Source organism: Mustela nigripes, chromosome 3 (genome assembly GCF_022355385.1).
Source record: "Mustela nigripes isolate SB6536 chromosome 3, MUSNIG.SB6536, whole genome shotgun sequence".
NCBI classification, from domain to species: domain Eukaryota; kingdom Metazoa; phylum Chordata; class Mammalia; order Carnivora; family Mustelidae; genus Mustela; species Mustela nigripes.
The window spans coordinates 62,390,220-62,399,296 of NC_081559.1; the positions used below are offsets into that span (position 1 = coordinate 62,390,220).

Here is a 9,077-nt window from a genome sequence, read left to right on the forward strand (position 1 = left end):
AGTAACAAAGGCCATGCAGAAAACTGTCTTTTTACTGCTGGACTGCTACCTTAGTTAGGGACTATTAATTTGAAATGATTTAACACAGTGTGAAAACTATTACATTTATAAAACATCAAGCCTGGTTCCTTCGTAAAACGTCTCACCAGTCTCAGATTTTAAATATAAATTATTCAATAGCTATTTCTTTTTTGTAGTTTTTAAGTGATTATGCACTATAAATATGGGATGTTTTTAAAATAAAAAATTCACAGGGGACTACAGCTGCCAACTAAGATGGAGTAGAGTGACACGATTTACACTTTCACATGAAAACAAAACAACTTTCTCTCTATATATATTTCAATTATTGGAAACCAGATAAGATAGGACAGTGATCTCATCCTAATCCCTCTTGCCTACTTCTAGCTCTGATTTTATCCTAAATTTTGAAATGGAAAAACTAATTCTACAGGCACCTACTTTATCTGTCAGTCTTCCATGGTTAACACGGTTCCTAAGAATACATAGAGAGCCCAAGAGTAAGGAATTATGGACAAAATAATATTAATTGTTTGAAATGTAATTCTGCTCAGGCTGTTAAGATGAAGATGTCAGGCACAGGTTTGGGTGCTAGTTGGGTGGGGTCTGAGCTTTGAGCAGATAGCATGGTCAAATGGTTGTTGGTAGATTTTTCTGGTCATTTTTATCATTTGATATCTGTTCTAAATTATTCTTTGTTTTAAATCTATCATCTCTTATTATGCTCCTTGAGAGTGTCGACAGAAAGCAAAACTTCCTTATGATTTGATAACAATATTTTATTTTGGTAACTGTGACTAGGATACCCAAGCAGCAAAAAAGTAGAGGTAGATGAACTATATTTTAGTATAGTTGGCCAAAGTCCGAGTGAACTACTACAGTTGCCTAAGGGAAATTGTGCTTAATAAAGAGCTGTTTCAAATTGGTGCTAACTATCATCATTTACATTTTCATAGATAATAACCAAGGACAAAAAGGATACGATTAATGATATTTTCGTCTCTTTTATGGAGATGAGACTTATAGAAGATTAAATAAATATATAAGTTAAATAGCTAAAGAATAGGAGTTGATTTTCAGAATTTTCAAACTATGATTCAAGAATTATTTGATCCTAGAAAAGACAGTGAATTTGTATGGTGGGGGAATTTATAACTTGATCAAATTTAATTTGATTGATAACTTGATTAAATTCAGTGGGGTGGATAAGATCATATGGCTATTTTCAAATGCTAGTATAATTCATATCAATAATACATTTTAAAAATAAAATTTAACAAATTTTAAATTTAACGTACTTAAAAATAAAATTTATTTAAAGATAAATTTATTTAAAAATAAAATTTAAAAAAAAACTATAAAATTTAGGTGTTCTAAATCCAAAAGATTTAAACTAAGAAAAGGGAAAATATCTGTGGTTACAAGCAGGGTGTTTTGATATGTTCAGATTTTAAATATTTACTTAAGATGATGTAAGAAGTCTTATATAACCATAATAAAATAAAAATATCCCATAAGAAATAGAACCTATAAGAATAAAACCTATAAATCATAAAGTAGATGTTAATGAATGCTTTTCAGGCTATTTTCACAACAAGAACAAGAAAGAATTCTTATTTGGAATAAACAATGTAAAATTAAAAAGAAGGAGAGAAAGAGAACACAAAATTACTACTTTTGTTTTTTGGGGCTTTTTGGCTATTTGCTTTCTTTTTTTTTATTATTTTTTAAAAGATTTTTATTTATTTATTTGACAGAGAGAGATCACAAGTAGGCAGAGAGGCAGGCAGAGAGAGAGAGAGAGGGAAGCAGGCTCCCTGCTGAGCGGAGAGCCCGACATGGGACTCGATCCCAGGGCCCTGAGATCATGACCTGAGCCGAAGGCAGCGGCTTAACCCACTGAGCCACCCAGGTGCCCCAGCTATTTGCTTTCTTAGTAGAAAATGTATACAGATTATTACGGTAACTACATTGGAGAACACCAAAAAATATCAGATATTGAAGACAGGAATGTTGCATTGCTGTTGGTAGTTTCTTAGATATAATAGACATTGAACAATACACTAGAAGATTGAATATTCATAGATGTTGATAATGTTTTTTAAAAAAGAAAAAGTAAATTGAAGATCAAGAGTTCAGTCCTTGGCGGTATCTATGAATAACTTACTAAAATTAATCACTTGTAAGTGATTTAAAAGAAAAATTAATCTCTGCCTTTATTAAGAACATTTCTCTGAAAGATGTATTTCCTTTTTTAAAAAAATTCTTTAACTTGGTTAATATCACTGTACCTGTAAACCAAAACATAGTTTTTTGGTCTCTGCTGCTGTAGACTAACTTTATCAAAATAAGAGTGGTTAAGTGCAAGTTTAATAGGAGCAAAGATAGTATGACTTAACAGTTACATAAAGAATTTCCAGCAGCTTGATTATAGCAGCAACAACAACAACAACAAAAATCAAAAAGAAGAACAAAGATAACAAAAGGAAAACCTCATGGATTACAACTTCATTAGGGTCAGGCAACAGGGGATTTCACTTTCAGTTAGGACGTGAAAAGACCTGCACAGCCTTCACTTCTGTAGTATCACAAAGGGAAATCTAGTTAAAATAGAAAATCATACTTATCTATGAGACTACTTGGTCCAACAATTGTCTGTATGGTCCAACACCATTACTAGTTTTGCTGAGAAAAGTACAGTGAAGGTAGGGCTGAAAATTCAAGCAAAGCAAAACACAACAATCAATCAGTCTAATGCCAAGTACTTTAATATCAGAGTCCCCAAGGATAGAAGCAACAAAACAGGACAGAATATGTTTAAAGAAATGGTGGTTAAATAGTTTCCAAGTTTCATGAAAGACATTAATTCACACATTTAAGATATTTAGCAAATTCCAAACAGGATAATGCAAGAAAATCATACTAAGTTTCATTGTAGTAATACTACTGAAAATACATGATAAATTCCAGAAGCTTTCAGAGAAAAACGTCCCATTATGTACAGAAAAACAGTTAAACATGGTGGCTGACTTCTTATTATGAACAAAGTATGCCAGAAGGTAGGGATGATAGCTTTAAAGTCTTTTTTAAAAACAAAGGAACAAAACAAAACAAAAAAACAACAAACAAAACCCCTCCAAAAAACAAACAAAAAAGGCAACTATAAATATAGCTTAATAGGCAGCAAAAATAATCTTCTCAAGTAAAGCCTAAATAATGACCTTTTCCAGTTAAACAGAATGCAATAGAGCTTGTGGTGGCCAAAAGTTCTATATTGTAAGAAATGCTAAAAGCAGGGCATCTGGTTGACTTGGTTAAGAATCTGCTTTCAGCTCAGGCCGTTATACCGAGTCCTGGGATTTGGGCCCCAGCACAGGCTCCCTGCTCCCAGAAGGGAGCCCACTTCTCCCTCTTCTGCAATCTCCCTACCCCCAACTTGTACATGCTCTCCCTCTCAAATAAATCAATACAATCTTTTAAAAAATGCTTAGGACAATTTTTTGGTCTAAAAAAAAAGAAGAAATTGGAGGGGTCGCCTGGGTGGCTCAGTTGGTTAAGCAACTGCCTTCACCTCAGGTCATGATCCCAGAGTCCCTGGATCGAGTCCCACATCGGGTTCCCAGCTCCACGGGGAGTCTGCTTCTCCCTCTGACCTTCTCCCCTCTCATTCTCTCTCTCACTCTCTTTCTCTCAAATAAATAAAATCTTAAAAAAAAAAAGAAAAAAATAATAAAAAAAGAAATTGGAAAGGTAAATCTATAGGAAGCACTGAAGAGCAGTATAAATGATAAGTGTTTATTTATTTATTTATTTGACAGAGATCACAAGTAGGCAGAGAGGCAGGCAGAGAGAGAAGAGGAAGTAGGATCCCCGCTGAGCAGAGGCCCAATGCAGGGCTTGATCCCAGGACAACCAGGATCATGACCCGAGCTGAAGGCAGAGGCTTTACCCCACTGAGCCACACAGGGACCCCAAGTAAGTATTTTTAAAAGACTTTTTTCTGTAAGTTGGTGCAGCCACTCTGGAAAACAGTATGGAGGGTCCTCAAAAAATTGAAAATAGATCCCAGGACCCTGGGATCATGACCTGAGCTGAAGGCAATGGCTTAGGGAGCCTGCTTCCTCCTCTCTCTCTGCCTGCCTCTCGCCGACTTATGATCTCTGTCTGTCAAATAAATAAATAAAATAAATCTTAGAATTGAAAATAGAGTTATCTTACAACCCAACAATTGCACTACTGGGTATTTACCCTAAAGATATAAATGTAGTGATCCATAGGGGCACCTGCATTCCAATGTATATAGCAACAATGTCCACAATAGCCAAACTATGGAAAGAGTCCAGATGTCCATCAACAGATGAATGGATAAAGATGATGTGGTATGTGTATATATACCTAGATATCTAGATACATATAGATATAGATATACACACAATGCTGTACTACTCAGCCATAAAAAAAAAATTAAATCTTGCCATTTGCAATGACATGGATGGAACTAGAGGCTATTACATTAAGTAAAAATAAGTCAATCAGAGAAAGACAATTATCATATGAGCTCACTGATATGAAGAATTTGAGAAACAAGACAAAGGATCATAGTGGAAGGGATTGAAAAACGGAATAAGGCAAAACCAGAGAGGAAGACAAACCATAGGAGATTCTTAATCTCAGGAAACAAACTGAGGGTTGCTGGAGGTGGCTGGTGATGGACACTGGGGAGGGTATGTGCTATGCTGAGTGCTATGAATTGCATAAGACTGATAATCAAAGACCTGTACCCCTGAAACAAATAATACATTATATGTTAATTTAAAAAATTAAAATAAAATAGACTTTCTCTTTCTTAATTTCTTTAAAATACAAATTGTGTCTTTAAAGCACAAACAGTAACATTTGTTGTGGGGTTTCTATCATAAATAATGATAAATGGCATCATAACAATTGTATAAAAAGATGGCAGTAGAGTATCGTGGAACATTACTTTTGTAAACATCTTGTTATACCTAAACTGGAATATTTAAAATTTTAATTCCAGTATAGTTAATATATAGTTAATATAATATAGCTAATATACAGTGTTATATTAGTTTCAGGTGTACAATATAGTGATTCAACAATTCTATATATTACTCAGTGCTCATCATGATAAATGTACTTTTAATCCCTATCACCTATTTTACCTATCCCCCTACTCACCTCCCCTCTGGTACCCATGTTTTCTCTCTATAGTTAGGAGTCGCTCTACAGTTTTCCTGCTTGTTTCTTTTTATTTTGTTTCTTTGTTCATGTATTTTGTTTCTTAAATTCCACACATGAGTGAAATCATAAGTTATCTTTTTCTACTGATTGATTTCACTTAACATAATACTCTCTAGCTCTATTCATGTTGTTGCAAATGGCAAGATTTAGTTCTTTTTTATGGCTGAGCAATATTCCATTCTATATATCACTTCTTCCTTAGCTGTTCATCTATTAACAGATAATTCCATATTTTGGCTATTTTAAGTAATACTGCAGTAGACATAGGAGTGCGTATATCTTTTCAAATTAGTGTTTTCATATTCTTTGAGTAAATAACTAGTAGTGAAATTACTGGATCTTAAAATAATTTTATTTTTAATTTTCTGAGGAACTTCCTCTGTTTTCCACAGTGACTGCACCAGTTTGCCTTCCCACCAGTGGTGCACAAGGGTTCCTTTTTCTCATCCTTGTGAACACTTGTTTCTTTTGTTTTTTACTTTTGCCATTCTAATAGGTGTGAGGTGATATCTCATTGTGGTTTTGATTTGCATTTCCCTGATGATTAGGGTGTTGAACATCTTTTTCTGTGTCTGCTGGCTGTCTATATGTCTTCTTTGGAGAAATGTCTGTTCATGTCTTCTGCACATTCTTTAATTGGATTATTTGGTTTTTTTGTGCATTGAGTTGTATAAGTTCTTTATATATTTTGGATACTAACCCTTTATCAGACATGCCAATTTCAAGTATTTTCTCTTATTCAGTAGGCCATCTTTTAATTTTGCTCATTGTTCTCTTTGCTGTGCAGAAGCTATTTACTTTGATGTAGTTCTAATAGTTTATTGTTTTTGTTTCCCTTGCTTCAAGAGACATATCTAGAATAATTTTTCTATGGCTGATGTTAGTGAAATGATGGCCTATGCTCCCTTCTAGGATTTTTATGGTTTTAAGTCTTCCATTAAGGTCTTAAATCAATTTTGAGTTTATTTTTATGTATGGTATAGGAAAATGGTCCAGTTTTTCTCTCACATGTAGCTGTCCAGTTTTCCCAACACAACTTTTTGAAGAGACTGTCTTTTCCAGTGAATATTCTTGGCTCTTTGTCAAAGATTAATTGACCATATAAGTGTGCGTTTATTTCTGGGCTCTTTATTCTGTTCCATTGACCTAGGTGTCTATTTTTGTGCCAGTCCCATACTGTTTCGATTAATAGAACTTTGTAGTGTATCTTGCAATTTGGGATTGTGATACCTTCAGTTTTGTTCTTCTTTTTCAAGATTTCTGTGGCTATTCAGGGTCTTTTGTGGCTCCATACAAATTTTGGGATTTTTATTTTAGTTCTATGAAAAATGATACTGGTGTTTTGATAGAGATTACATTAAATCTGTAGATTATTTCGGGTAATATGAACATTTTAGCAATATTTGTTCTTCCAGTCCATGAACATGAAATATCTTTCAATTTGTTCTTGTTGTCCTCAATTTCTTTTATCCATGTTTTATAGTTTTTAGAATATAGGTCTTTCACCTCCAAGGCTAAGTTTATTTCTAGTTATATTATTATTTTTGGTTCAGTTGTAAATGGGATTTTTTTTCATTTTTTTGCTGCTACTTCATTATTAGTGTATAGAACCAATTTTGTATAGTGTATAGCAACCAATTTTATATGCTGTGACCTTATGGAATTCATTTATCTGTTCTAATGATTGTTGCTAGAGTTTTTATTTATGGTTTTCTATGTATAATATCATGTCATCTGCAAATAGTGAATGCTTAACAAAATTCTTCCTTACCAATTTGGAGGCACTTTTTGTCTTTTTCTTGTCTGACTGCTGTTGCTAGGACTTCCAGTACTATGTTGAATAAAAATGGTGAAAGTGGACATCTTTGTATTGTTCCTGATCTGAGGGGGAAAGTTCTCAATTTTTCACCATTGTGTATGATTTTAGCTGTGGGTTTTTCATATATGGCCTTTATTGTGTTGAGGTATGTTCCTTCTAAACCTATTTTGCTATTTTTTTTAAAAAAAAACAGTAAAGAAACACCTGCTTTCCTGAACACAATAGCAAGAGAAAGGTTTTCCAAGTTCTCAGAAGGAAAATAACATGAGCAGGCATCACCTGCTACGTGTTACAAGATTTAGTGTCCACGCTGATTGTTCTGAGAGCTTCCCCCCAACCCAGCAGATGTCTCCTCCATGAGGTCTGCCATCAGGGCTGCTGCCAAGAACAGGTTTCTCACTGTGGTAGCTTCACAGTTAATTCATCAAACAGAAGACTGAGGCAGTATTATTCCTGTTTCAGAAGCTCTTGGTGTCTAAAAAAGGAAGAAGAAGCAGCTCTTGGGGTAGAGAGAACATAGCAATTTGGAATACACACTTGTTTCTTGAATTCAAGAAAAACTATGAGCCAATCTATCAATTTTTCTCTGCTCTGGTCTGCCAAGAGTGTTGTGTAAAGATTCTTTTTCCATTCCTATCATGTGTCAGGGTAAGAGGAGGAAAAGTGGAGAGGGGCCTGTGGAGGAGCTCTCTCCTGCTTCTGCGCTGGTGGTGATTGCCATCTTTTCTGACAGCTGCAGCATCTGGTGGTGGGTGGGAGAGAAGGCCACCCACCAATCGCCTCTTCTTGAAGCCATACCTTTTGTATTCATAGAAGAGAAGGGTCATAAAGCTCCCCAAATTGACAGTCTTTGGGCAACCATCTCTATCCTTTGCCTGGATGTGTGCACTCCTTACAATAATAGGCATCTGAGACCCCAGGGCCTCCCCAGATCACACAGCGTCTGGTAAGAGCCATAGTTACACTCATCACATATGCATACCAGAGTGTAGGGACACAGGTAGGAGTCATAGATCACACATTTGCCATCACATTTTTCACATAGTCTTTCGATGGCAACACCAGCCTGCTTGCGGCAGAAGATCAAATCCAGATGATGTTTAGTCATAATTCCAACACGAGCTTTGCTAATGGTTTTTTATCATGGATGGATGTTGTACTTCATCAAATGTTTTTTCTGCATCTATTGAAATAATCAAATGGCTTTAATCCTTACTCTTGTTGAGATGATGTATCACACCAATTGATTTGCAAATATTAAACCACCCTGGCAACATAGGAATAAATTCTGCTTGATTTTGGTGAATAGTTTTTTATATGCTGTTGGATTTTGTTTGTTAATATTTTGTTGCAGATTTATACACCGTGTTCATGAGAAATATTGGCCTGCAGTTTTCTTTTTTTATAGTATTCTTTATCTGGTTTTGGTATCAGGGTAGTACCAGCCTCATTAAATGAATTTGGAAGTTTTCCTTCTTCTATTTTTTGGAATAGTTTGAGAAAAATAAGTTTTAATTCTTCTTTAAATGATTGGTAGAATTCACCTTTGAAGCTGTCTGGTCCTGGTCTTTTGTTTGTTGGGACTTTTTTGATTACTGATTCAATTTCATTGCTGGTAATTTGCCTGTTGAAATTTTCTATTTCTTCCTGAATCCGTTTTCAGAGGTTTTATGTTTTTGGAAGTTATCCAGTCCTTCCAGATTGTCTAATTTGTTGTCATTATATTCTCTTATAATCCTTGTACTTCTGTACTTCTGTGGTGTTGGTTATTATTTCTCCTGTTTCATTTCTGATTTTATTTATATGAGTCCTCTTTTTTTATATTAGTTTCTCTTTCTTTTTTCTGTTGTTTATTTATTTCCATTCCTTTCCTCTTTATTTTCTTTTTTTCTTCCTTATATTTCTAAACGCTTACCAATTTTGTTGATCTTTTCAAAGAACCAACTCAACTCCTGGTTTCATTGATCTATTTTCT

The 9,077-nt window shown here is 34.5% G+C and overlaps 1 pseudogene; it reads right to left on the bottom strand.

The window, feature by feature from the left end:
- Nucleotides 1-7,677: 7,677 nt before the first annotated feature.
- LOC132014475 (PHD finger-like domain-containing protein 5A) lies at nt 7,678-8,210 on the bottom strand (annotated as a pseudogene).
- Nucleotides 8,211-9,077: the final 867 nt, after the last annotated feature.